Genomic DNA, 14,110 nt, shown 5'->3' with positions numbered 1-14,110 from the left:
TCCTGGAACAAGTCAGCCTGGGACCCATTGCAGGTCCTTTACCTGGTTATTCTCTCTTCCAGTCATGGGTCATGCTCGTTCCCTGGCTGTGATTTCTGGTCACTCAGGTCCTGACAGCATAAATATCACCTCCTTAGTGAGTCTTCCCAGACAACTCCAACTAAAGTAAGGCTTTAGTTACTTTTTCTCACATCAACTTGTTTCATTTAACTTTTTACTTGTTTATTTAACTCTCTACTTGTTTATTTAGTTGTTTATTTTCTTTCTTTCCCCAAGAAAATACACGCTCTAAGAGGGCAGGGTCTTTGCTGTGTTTAACATTCTTACTTCCTTAGGGCCTGGAGTAATAGCTATCTATTACATGGTGGTTAGGTGGAAAAATAAAAATAGAAATGAGTTAATTTCAAACAAGAAGAAGGGGAGTATGTGACACAAATGTCACATCCCCTGCCAGCTTCCTCCCCTGGACTCTGTTTCCTGGCAAGATCCAATTGAACAGGCTTGTCATCAGGATTTCTCCAGGATGCTTGGATCGGAGAGAGATTTCACCAATTTTCTATGCGTGATATCCCTCAAGCTTATTATAACAGCATATTAAAATATACACATCAATTGTGAGAAGGAGACACTGACCCTAATGCTCAGCCCCAGAAGAGAGGAGGTGTACTGGACTTACTGCCCATCCATCTGTCCTGAGTTGTCTTTGGCATCATCTGATCTATTACTTAACCACTGTGCAACCTCAGTTGATTTACCAATCCCTTTAAACATCACTTCAAAACTCACTTCCTTTACATACAAAACTTGGATAATAATGACACTTATTTACACAGCTGTTGGAAGGATTTCATGAAATAATGCTTACAAAGTGCCCATAAGTGGTCAATAAATGTTAACTATCATCATTTTTATTGCCCCTTTCTAGGGCACTGCCCTGGAGTGGAACTCCTCCTCCCTTATGAGTGGTTTAACCCTCATGGAGGCTCTCATAAAAGATCATCCTGTATTCTGTTCCATGAAAAGGGTGCATTGTCTTAAAAGGCCTGCCATGATCCCAAAAGAGACAGCTCACCATTAAACCCCAGAACCATGTAATCTTAAATTGGCACCAAATTTCCATGCTTCACTTCTTACACTGCGTCATTGAACTATGCCTTTTGAGCTGACTTTTCTGTATTTCATGGGACTGTAGTTACTGTAGAAACTTACTATGAGACTTATGCTGAGTAACCCTGTCTAAAGAACATCTTAACAGCCTTAGTCTCCATATCCTGAGTCACTTAAAGACAGAAATATCACAAACATTAGGAATTTATTCCTACTCTTTTGATGGTTGCATGATTGGATTGGTATCTATTGCCACCTTAGAGCTGCCAGTGTTTCCTTGGTGGGCTATCCAATTAGGCAGACTTCTCTTTTCTCCTTGTTCTATAGAATATCATTCTGTATGCTTCGATCATGAAGTCATGAGCTTTGCTGAAAAAGACTATTCTTTGGTTCCATGGGAGCCATCCATCCTCTGACCTGAGCCATAGTATCAAGCTTATGTGGCTTAGGGAAAGGCTTATACCCTTCTAGGAATCAAATGGTAATATCTCACAACTTCTGGTAACTGTTTCATCTGAACTTTCCTTTCTACAGCTAGTTCTTTAAGATCATTGGTAAAGTAGACCAACAACATGTCACGGCTAACCACACCATTATCCTGAGTCATCTGAATCCTGAAGAGCTGTCTCTCAATCAGATAGTTTCACGGTGGCCCCTCTCTATCTGTACATGGATGCTAATATAGTGGATTGTTGGGCAGATATTCTGGAAGCTTTCTGAGAAGCACCACCTGCTTTTCTTTTTTCCCCCAAGAGCTTCATCTAGATGTAACTGGATCATCTGGGAGTCAGCTGATAAAATTCATATTCTGAATGTGTGTATGTTCCAAAGTAGAGGGGAAGCAATGAAATTGGAATACCAGTGTCTGGCTCTTTCTTTTTTCTTTGTTTCTTTGTTCCTTCCTTCCTTCCGAAAATAGTTTATTTGGAAATATTTCCATTTTTAGATTTATTTTTGCTGAAAAAAATGTATGCCCCCCCATAAAAACTTCCTATCTTCTCACTATAAGACAACATTGGAAAATGACCCCTTCACTTTGTCTAAAAACCTTACAACAAGAACCCCAGTAGTTTTCTTTTTAAAATTCATTTGCTTAAAATATAAAAGTCCAATTTCTTCTGGTAACTTTGTAAGAATAACTGACATACACATGGCAGCCACCTAGTGAATTTCAATAAAACCTTTTCTATGAAATTGGTGGATGGGACTTAAAACCTCAGTCATGATTTTGTAAGTTTAGCCCTGGGTGCGTTTCTGTTTCTAGTCACCTATCTTTGGTAGCTTGCTTTCTTTCCCTCCCAACTTTATTGAGATATAATTGACATGTAACATAGTGTAAGTTTAAGATGTACAATGAGGTGACCTGATGCACAGATATATTACAAAATGATCGCCACCATGGTGTTAATTAATACCTCCACAATGTCACATAATTCCCATTACTTTTTTGTGATGAAAACATTTACAGTCTACTCTCTTAGCAACTTTGAAGTATATAATATAGTATTATTAAGCTCATAAGTACACAGAACAGGTTGGTGGTTGCCAGAGACAGGGAATGGGGAGTGGGCAGAATGGGTAAAGGGGGGTCAAAAGTCACAAACTTCCAGTTATAAAATAAGTAAGTCATAGGGATGTAATGTACAGAATGGTGACAGTAGTTAATAATACTGTATTGCATATTTGAAAATTGTTGAGACTAGATCTTAAAAGTCCTTATCACAAGAAAAAAATTGTAATTATGTATAGTGATGGATGTTAGCTAGATTTATTGTGATAACTATTTTGTAATATACACAAATATTAAATCATTGTATTGTACAACTGAAACTAAAATGTCAATTATACCTCAATAAAAAAATAATAAGTATTTATTGAGCACCTATTGTATAATTAGGATTGTATGTGTCTGTGACTAATGAGAATACAGAGGTACATGGTTGCAGTTATTTTTCTAACGCCTTAAACAATAAAATGTCTGACTCCATTTTTGACATGTGACCACTGATAGCATTTAAGTACCCCCATACCCCATTATCCTTCTGTGCCAGATCTGGGCCGGCTCTTAAGAAAGCCCTGGTGCTCTGTCCATTGGTGCTGGAGGGGAAGTTCAAACCATGCCATCACCAGCAGGGAATTTCAAACTGTGCAGGAAGCACTCCGCCCCTTGGCTCTACTCCCCAGCACAGTAAAGCTCAGGGCCATTCACCCCTTCCTTCCACAAGCCATTTTCAGACCTGCTTGAATATCTTCCCTGATCTTCTCAGAAAGAATCCCTATGTGAGAAATACATCTCTTCATACCCTCTTGGTGTGTTTGGCATCGTCAGTCTCCACATCTGAACTCATTTTGGTGGAGGCCCATCCCATCTATGTGAGTAGATAGCATTATACCCTGTAATGCTATCTTCCTGCTTCACCACAATGAAAGTAGGTTATTTTTCAATTTTATGCTCGTTTCCTCATGGTCCCAATATGGCTTCTGTAGCTCCAGTCTTCATATTCACATTCAAGGCCAGAAGGATGGACAATGAAAGACTTGGTGCATCTGTCTCTTTTTCTCAGGAAAATTTTAACTTACTCATTGACATTGGCCAGAACTGTGTCACATCACTGTGCTTAGCTGCTAAAGTCAGGGAATTCAAGCATTTTACTTGAGTATATTTCCACCCCAAACAAAATCATAATTCTCTGTATGGATATGCATGAGACTGGATCCCGGGAAAGCAACTGTCTATATCAGTCAGGCCAAAGAGGATCCTGGGATACAATAATGAGCAAAATGACCAGTGGTCCCTTATGGAACTATCTGATGGTGGGGATCATAGAAAGTATCATCAAGTGTCAATTACATGTGGAATAAGTGCCATGAATGAGAAACAAATCTTTAAACGTGCATGGTAGAGGTATGACCTTGTCAAGTATTTCCATCTGTAGGACATGATTCAAGAGATGAGACTTGAAAAAAGAATTAAGTTGTTAAATAGTAGAAGAGGAGGGAAAAGACCATTTCATGTTGAAGGGAACATTATGTGTAAAGACCCTTTGGAAGGAAGGATGCATCTGGGAAACTCAAAGAATGCCAGTGTGGCAGAAGCACAGGGGAAAATGGGGGAATGTGGGTGTGTGGACACAGCTGGTTGATAAAGAGCTCAGAAATTATAATATGCAGGAATTCAGAGAGACAGATACTTGGGAGTTATGTTTAGAGTCTCAAACTTCTTCCACACCCAGGTGCTCATGGATAAGACATAGCAATCACTCTTTGCATCTATGTATATTTTTGGTAAAAGAAGGCAGACATTTAAAAAGGGCTAAATTACTCAAGAGGAATTAATTTTGCCATGTGATATGTCATTATTCCAGTAAATGTTTTTCAAACCACGCTCAATTCCTTAGGTCTAAATAAATATAAAAAAGAGACGGATGTATCTTTCCTCCTATTGACTGTCTGTTAAGGAACACTTGGAGTGAGAAACATATCTTTTAAAATTTTTAAAATTACCTTGATATTCTTGTAATGGGAGGAAGGGAATGAATGGTCAACTCCTCCCCCTTTATTGCCTGTCAAGTTGATTTTTTCCTGGAGATGTGGGGCTCTAGTAACATAAGAGAAAATTATTTTCTCTTTGGATCTGTATACTCAGTCATGAATCAGAGGGTAAAATTGTAAAATATGTTCCAGAAAACAAATAGGGTATAGTAACAAACTAGAGATGTGTCATGAAGGAGAAATGATGAATAATTAACAAGGCTTTGTGTTGTCCTGCTTTGCACTGGATGATAAACTAAATATGGAAGAACTTGAAAGACTATGCTATGGGGACAGTAAGGGAAAAAAAAAGGATAAATTATCCCATAATTAGATTTTACTTGACTCTGAAGAATGTTTAGTAGACTTAGCATTATGCAGGGTTCAACCTAGGAGACCTTTAAAGAATGGTTGTCATTTGACACAAAGTCAATTTATGTATTTGATAAGAACTTCTAGAAGCCCTGGTCTACATAGCTTTAAGTTAAAGTTCTATGTCTTGTTTTCTAGAAGTATCATTTAGGGAAATAAAGTATGTCTTTAAATTTCTTTGTGACCCTCAAAGTACCTAGAACAGTGACCACAAACTGCTGTTGTGAAGTTCTTTATTTATATGATGTTATAATATTTTTGTCTGTATGTTGGCCTTTTTCAGGAATACTGGCCTTATTCTGGACAATAACCTGTATTAGAGGTTTTCAGATCTGCAGTTCTTTGTAGAATCATGTCAAGGTGAACCAATAGCAAGTACTTAGGATGGAATTAATAACAGTTTTATTGATTCAAGGTACTTTGCACCAGCTGTCAAACACGGACTGGAGTCCTTAGCTATTCTTCACTCTGAATTCATAAAGAATAGTGTCCCTATAGGACAATTTTAATTGGAAGCATATTTTTCCCCTATAAGGCAAACTCGGGGTCACAAGAGGTAACCTGAAAGATTGCTCCACCATATGTTATTCCCAGAAAATATATTCCCCCAAATATCATGATACACAAGGGGCAAAGATTACATAAGTCTTAAGATAAACTTCCCATCAAGTCAGTTTACCATAAACTGAATGGTTGGGTTTCAAATGAAGGCAAGATGAAATTTAGACTCTGGTATACATTAGGAAAATGAAAATTATGTTATCCACCAGCTTGAGTGCCTGTTTCTTTCATGCTAAACTTCCTAGTATGTATGCTTCAAGATATTCAAGGATGAACATAATGTATGGTTATAGATTCTGGAAACCAGAAAATGTAAGGCTTTTTATTATAGTAAAGTTAAATTTATAGTACTTCTTATTTTCATAGACTTTAAAAGAAGTCTATTATAACATAATTTCAGTTCTCATAAGAAGAAATGGAAGAAATTTTAACAAAGATATTTTCTACATTAATTTTTACTCATAAGTACCTGCAAAATTATTTTTGAATGTTGTTGTGTAATCTATTAAGTACTAAATAGAACTCTTTTTAAATTTCATGAGGAAATTAAAAAAAAAATTGTAAGCCTTCAAAAATGGTCAGCTTCAAGATATAAGTTTTCAATTCTGATAAAAAAATATTTCCATATCCCTGCCTGGTCATGAATAGTTATCTACAAGACTCCAAATGCCTGCCTTCTATTATATAGTATAAATTAATCATAATATATCTTAGTCAGTTTGGGCTGCTGCAACAAAGTACCATAGACTGGCTGACGTATAAAGAATAAAAATTTGTTTCTCACAGCTCTGGAGGTTGGTTGGGATTGTGAGATGTGAGTGCTGGCATGTTTGGATTCTGGTAAGAACCCTCTTCCAGGTTGCAACCTGCTGGCTTCTTGCCTTCTCTTCCCATGGGGGAAAGAAAGCTAGGGATCTCTCGGGGTCTCTTTTATAAGGGCACTAAACCCACTCATGAGGACTCAACCCTCATGACCTAAGTGACCTCCCAAAGGCTCCACCTCCAAATACCATGACACTGGAGTTTAGGATTCCAGTATGTGTGTTTGGGGGAGATACAACCATTCCATTGAGATTCAACCATTCTGTTGATAGTAAACTTGAAATGAATATATCTGCATGTTGATTTCCTGTCAAATTCAGGATACCAAGTAATGAGAGTGCAAAGGGATGTGTTGCCAAAATGTTTAATGCTGCCTCAATTGATATTAATTATTATTTAGTCTAAGTCACCCCTACTTGACTTTCAGCCCTTGGCTGTCACGTCCAGGTCCACCACAAGAACTGGTATAAAATAGTGTCTAAAGTTAGGTTTAGGTTTAGGGTTAGGGTTAGAAGAATGCCTGTCTTAGAAAAATGCCAGGTTCCAAAGAATTATTTAAATAAATGCTACCTATTTTGATAGACTGTATTGTTACCCCCAAATATTCCCTAGGCCTCTCTGGAGGAAGATTATACTTCACTGATTCAGACAGCCATATGACTTGTTTTGGCCAATGAAATGTGAGTGGAAATGTCAGGTATTATCCTTGATGGAACGTTTAAGACCCAACATGTACTTTGTTACAATCTCTAATTTACCTCTGGTAATAGTCTGGAGAAAAACTCCTTTGTCAGCCTGGACCTCCCCATTATGGCATCAGAGCTTCCCTGTATTGAGCTTTGTTATTGTAATCCATTGACATTTCATGATTGCTTGTTACTGTAGGATAACACAGCCTATCCTGTTTGCTACACTTATTACTAGGAGTATTATCATAAATAAAGTAGATAATGAAGGCAAATTCAAATATATATTAGAAAATAAAAATATCATAAAAGTTTGTATAACCAGGGGTACTTTAAACGTAAATCAGTTCCTAAGGGGAATCAAACTACTTCTAGTTCAGAAATCTCAACTATGCCCTTGTGGACTTTAATAAAAATATTTGACCAGCAAATTAAATCCAATGTGGGGAAATTGATTTGGGGGCTTCTCTGATTGACCTGTGGTAATGATAATTCCAGAGATCTACAAAACTATAACTTCCAAAGGCCTAATATGAATAGACCTGCAAGCATTGTCTCATAGGTGGTTTTATATTCGGGATTCTCCCCTGTAATAGGCACCCTCTTGTCTTCTGCCTGCAACAGAGCAGAGATAATTCAGAAAATGGAAAAAGAGGGAAACAGGACCAATTTGTCAAATCCTCTGGCACCTTGTTCTCTTTTTTTTCCCTTTTTCTCTTCTCATTTCCTCACATCACCTCATTTCTTTTCCTCTCATTTCCCTTGTCTTTATTTCCTCTCTAATAACTTTCGTTTTTAGTTGAAACATTGTATGTCTGTGATAGAAACATAATGGAAAATCTTAAGCCATCACATTTTGTTTTCCATTTTCCTTGAATCATGATTCTCTACAGCTCCAAAACCAGTAAAGCAACAAGTATCCATTACTCCTGAAAAAGACTGTGTACAGTCTTAGAACAAAGGAGTCATTGTTCAGTTGGAGCTTAAAATCTAGCCTTTTCAAGTACTTAAAGGAACAATGGCATTGAAAACCAGGCTTTGTGAAGAGAGTAGCGTTTTCTAAGTTCTATTGATAAAAATGTCCTTGTATATATCATGATCCAACTCTGGTAAACTTGAGTCGTAAAGTTGCACTAAAAGATATAGCATAAAAAATATGGAGGACATAGGGCAAGAAAAGGCCACTTTAGATGGTGATCTTGGAGAGATGGAGGAGAGAGAAAGCATAGGTTGAGAGTTTAAGCTTTGGCATCCTGCCCCAACTCCTTCCTAACCACCACGCCCCCCCTTACCCCGTCACCATCCCATCCCATCCATGGGGGATCTCACTGGGTGTTAGGGACCAGGACAGAAATGAGGAAAAATGCTTACACCCATATAAGTTTGGGGAAAATCCCAGCATAAGAGACCTTACTTCTTTCCTCTCAGCAAAGTTGTACGTTAATTATATTGCCAAATCTGCGTGGCACTGGAACTCTAGTAGGACAGGAGCCATGACTGAAGGAAAGATTTGAAATTAGCTTCAACAAAATAGTGCATAATATAGCCATGTGCAAAGAAAGTAGATGGCCCTTTTTCTCCTCAGAGGAATGCAAGAATGCAGAGACCCTCTCTAGGGAGCCAGAAGAGGCCCAACCTAAGAGGAAGAAAGCTGCCATATATGGGAGCCTCAAAACTGAAAGCCTTGACAAGGAACCACGTTACCCAAAGTAGCAGGGTGGACCAGCCATCCTCAGCAGACTCTGCTGCAGTGTGACCAGATACCAGACAGGACAGTCACTCACAGCAGACACCAGCAAAGATACAGAAGGCAGCACGCATATACCTAAGCATATGCTACATTCATAAATATACCCTCTTGGAGAGGGAGAGGAGAGAAAGATGTGAGATGTCCTCGAACTGGGAATTCAAAGTTAAACTAGCTGATTCATTTTCCAAGAGGGCCGAGTTCAGGTGAATAAGCATTTTGGTTACCTTTCTTGGCAACTTTATGTTTCTCATCATCAGGGGAATAGAGGCTTCTGAGACCAGACCATGAATAAATAAACGTAAATATCCATTACCATTACATACATGCTATAATATGTTGTAAGGCAATAGTATAATGTTTGGGTCCTTTCCTGTTTTTAAAGTTGCTTTGGTTACTCAGACCTCTTTCATATGTTCCTATGTGAGCACAGTTACCAATTAAAATATTAGAGCTGCCACTATCGTAAATTTAGAGTCTTAATAACAAAGAATATCCCCAAGCAACATACTCTGAACAGCAGAGGATGAGAATGTGGCCTTATAAAATGGTATCCTGACAGATAAGAGGGACTATTTGTCTTCTTCAACCTCTAAAATATTTAGTTTATAATTTTTATTCTTTGTATACTTTTGCCTCCCAGTCACTCAAAGAAGATGAATAAGCTGAAATGCAACTGGCAGAAACCAACTTCTCTAGGTGTTGCCTGTCCAAACATGGGTTACATGCATTACATCAGACACCCACACTAACAATGTTCCCTTCATGCTTAGTCCATAGGTTTGGTAGTCCCATAACCAAAATCTGGCTATTCTTACCAATTTTCTGAATATTTATATAAAAATATAAGATATTTGCTAATAGTTCTCTCTACTTTCTCTTCTTTCCTACTGAATGATTCAAAGACTCAAACATGTATTTTTGGACATGATTGGAAATCAAGATTAATTCTTTTTTTTCTTAGCTTTATTGAGATATAATTGACATGAAACATTGGGTAAATTTAAGAAGTACAATGTGATGATTTGATACAATTATATATTGAGAAATGATTGCCACACCAGGGTTAATTAACACCTTCATCAACTCACATAATTACCATTTCTTCTGATCTACTCTCCTAACAACTTTCAAGTATAAAATATAGAATTGTTAACTTCAGTCACCATGCTGTACATTACATGCCTAGAACTTACTCATCTTATAACTGGAAGTTTGTACCCTTTGACCACCATCCCTCCATTTTGTCCAGACTCCAGCCCCTGGGAACCACCACACTACCCTCTGTTTCTATGAGTTCAGCTTTTTTTAGATTCCACATATCAGTGAGATCATGCAGAGTTTGTCTTTCTCTGTCTGACTTATTTCACTTAGCATAATGCCCTCAAGTTCCCTCCGTGTTGTTGCCAATGACAGGATTCTCCTTTTCTTACGGCTTAATAATATTCCTGTGTGTGTGTGTGTGTGTGTGTGTGTGTGTGTGTGTGTGTGTGTATCTTCTTTATCCATTTATCTATAGATTGACACTTAGGCTGTTTCCATATCTTGGTTACTGTGAATAAGGCTGTAATGAACATGGGAGTGTGGATATGTCTTCATGATTCTGGTTTCATATCATTAGGGTATATATCCAGAAGTGGGACTACTGAATCATATGGTAGATCTATTTTTAATTTTTTAGGAACCTCCATACTGTTCTCCATAGAGGCTGTACCAATTTACATTCCCACCAACAGTGCAGGAGGGTTCCCTTTTCTTCACATTCTCACCAACACTCACCTCTGTTCTTTTTGATGATGGCCATTCTCAGAAGTGTGAGGTGGTATCACCTTCTATGTCTAATTGTCTTCAGGCTGATGGCTTATGAGATAAGGAATGTACTTATGTTACTTTATAAGTTATTTCACTTGAAATGCATTTGTGAAAGAGAATGGGACGTGAAATGACTAAAAGCGTGGATCTAAATGTTCTTATGGGTGGTGCCTCTTTGTTAGCTATTTTACTGTATTCTGCAGCTAACTGATTTCTCCTTTCCTGAGGTTGTTTCCCTCCCGTCCTTTATGAAACTTGAAAAAATTAGAGGAAAGAAAGATGGCAGGAGTGGAGGGAGAAAATATGGAAAATCATTAATACCTGTGATGAAAAATTTACAGTATTTGTAAGACAGCCAGATGAATGTGTAAAATGATGTTTTGTTTTCTTTATTACCTAGTTGTACACTTGAAATAAGAACTACCATCATGGGTAGAATACACCTTATAATTTGTACAATGAACCATCCTCGTGAATTTCAATACTTCCGCCAATAATGCTGAGCACTCCCCCTTCTGCTCACTCCTCATCCTCACTCCTACACCCCCCTTTGCCTGCCCCCAGTTCTAACAAGTTTCAATACAAACATGAAATGCTAGACAACATATTCCCATCAACCTTTTTGCTCTTCCAAATACCTCAAAACTGATCTTCAAACATTGGAAGACATCTACTATTGAGGTATCAGGGGCATTAACAAATTTTGTTTTCCTATTAAATACCTTTAAATTCTACTGTTTTAGTCCAGTTGCTTATTGTTTGCAGAGAATAATTTTGATGGCATGACCCCAAAAGAATAGGTGTCTCTGAAGCTTGCTCTTAGCAGAACATCTATAACTTCTGAATTTCCTCTTTGTGGAAATTCTGTTTCCCAATGTTTTTCTTCATAGCTTGTATCTCACCTTTACCTTCTAAGCATGACCCTTCTGTCCTGATGGTACACTTATTTGGCATCAGGGACCCCTGATGTTTTATTTTATTAATATCTGGAAACATTGTCTACTAATACTAATCTGGGAAACATTTATTTAAAATTTCTAGTGCTACTGAGGCAGAGGTTCCCAACACAGATGAGTCCTCTGAAGTGCACCTCTGCTTGGATGGAAGTCCCCACAAAAAACCCAGGCAGTAGTGTTTACCTCATCACTCACCGGATCCTGTAACTTGACGGTCAGTAGCACAGCCTTCAAGTGTTTCCCCTGCCAACGAATGGATGATCTCCATGTTTCTGGAAAAAGATTCACTGGAAGATGAAATGTTCTTGCCTACACAAAGCAACCAATATTGTTTTCTACCAGACGAATTGTGTTCGTTAATGAATAGAAAAAGAATACTGAATTGGTAGAACTTGAGCTCCTTGACAGCCTGAGAAACACTGTTTTAGGTTTGGGCTCTTTAGTTCCAAAGAGCCCAATGAAAAATAGAACTTAAGCTCAAATTGTTCAGTTTATTTGTTTGAGCTCATGAAAGACATCATTTAATTTACAAAGGAGATAGTCTAGATTTTGTAGCAGAAACTGTTGACTATCTACCCAAGATTCCTCTCCTGTTTATCCTTGCTAAGTAGAACTCTGAGTTTACTTGGAAATTCACCCTTTCTTCAGGTGATTCAGGGATTAGACTATCAATTATGGCAATTTGAATTCCTATATTTCCATATCTTCTTATAAAGTCTGACTTGTGCCAGTCATTCATTGACTATGAAAGGGTGGAAAAGAAAAATTTGAGTCCTGGGAGGTATCACTGAACTGCTAAGTCAACCGACCCTTGAGATGTTCTGCTTTGGACCTCTTGATATACGAAATATTATGTATTCCTTTTCATTTAAGACATTTTATTACAGGTAAAAGCATCTAATTACTAGACATGTAATCTAGATTGCTATAGATGGTACTACAGAGAGGAATATCTAAAACAGGTATTTCCTGGTTGTTTATGTACAAAAATGACACAATTACAGCTGGGATAAGTGATTGGCAGTAGAATTTAGGAATTAAGATAAAAGATTCTAAAATCTGCTATATCTGTGCTCAATTACTAATTTTTATATTGACTAGTGTGAGACTTTGAGAAATTGCTTAATCTCTTTAACTATTAGTTATTACTTCACACTCCATCCCCCCCTTTTCTGCTCAACACAAACATATTTCTAAAAGCAACTTGACTTTGTTCCTCTGTTTTCTAGGGAACAGTTCTTTTCCTAGGCATTAGCAAGGCTGCAATAAATGGCAGTGACTTGGAAATGGAAAGACCTACATTCTCTTCATATAACTAAGAGAATTAGCAGCCACTGGAATATGGAGAGCTCCTTGAGGGAGCTTTGTGATTCACCAAGTTATTCTTCCCTGTTTGAAAAGATAAAGGATGGCTTTTCCATTACTCCAAGTAAACATAGTCAAATGTTAACTTTAAATTTGATTTAATGTAGACAATTTGATCTGAAGTATAGTGAAGAGCAATAGATCTGATACCAACAGGTAGAAAATGTTTGACCTTTAATTGTAAATATATGTTCCTGTTCTTGAATATTTGAGTCTCTGTGTCACTACAGATAAAACTAACTCATGTGTGTTCTTAGAAATGGGTATAATGTGATTGCAGAGAGTTAAAAAGCACATATGTATCAACAACTTAACAAACATCTTTTCCACAATTTTCTATTCACACTTATATTCTGATGTCAAATCAGGCCAAAAGTAACATTATAGTAACAATATAGAAAGTAACAATTATCATGTTACTTTATCATTGCAGAAGTTCATAATAATTCGCATAGGAAAAAATTAAATTTACAAATGAAATATATCATTGAAATGCACATGGATTTTTTGGCCAGTGTAGTTGCTTTACATCTTTATGAATATGACATAAAAACATCAAGTTAACAAAGTACAGTTCAATAGTATTCAAATTACAAAAATCCAAAGATATCACTTCCGATTTTTAAGACTAATCATCTAATCAAATATATTTAGAAACTTAAAGTTAATGCTAATTATGTAGTTGATGACTTAGAAATGGATATACAAATGACACATATACTGGTTATTTTTATTAGCAGTTTCCTTTTGGCAAGTTAATAGGTATTTATAAAACTGATCAGAAAATACTCTGCTAACTATAAAATGTTATATTATGATACAACAAATTATTCTTATATGGACTCAAATTTATTATGAAACAAACTACGCAGAGTGTAGCTTAGAATAACACTATCTTTTGCCTTCAAGAGTAATTTTGTAATTCTATACGAGTGTCCAAAGATACCACTGTAAATTTATACTTGAATTTTTTCCTAAGAAAAAACAAATCTAACATCATTCCAATTATTATACCTTACATGAACATACTTAATGATCCAGTATCATTAAATCCATCCTAACATTTTCTTTGTTGACAATGGATAGGATATTCTGTTGACTGGCTACAAAGACTTGCTTTAAAGAAAGTGATTGTTAATTATTCGTGACTC

This window comes from Stenella coeruleoalba, assembly GCF_951394435.1.
Source record: "Stenella coeruleoalba genome assembly, chromosome: 10".
Taxonomy (NCBI): Eukaryota; Metazoa; Chordata; class Mammalia; order Artiodactyla; family Delphinidae; genus Stenella; species Stenella coeruleoalba.
This window is presented reverse-complemented; position numbering follows the sequence as displayed.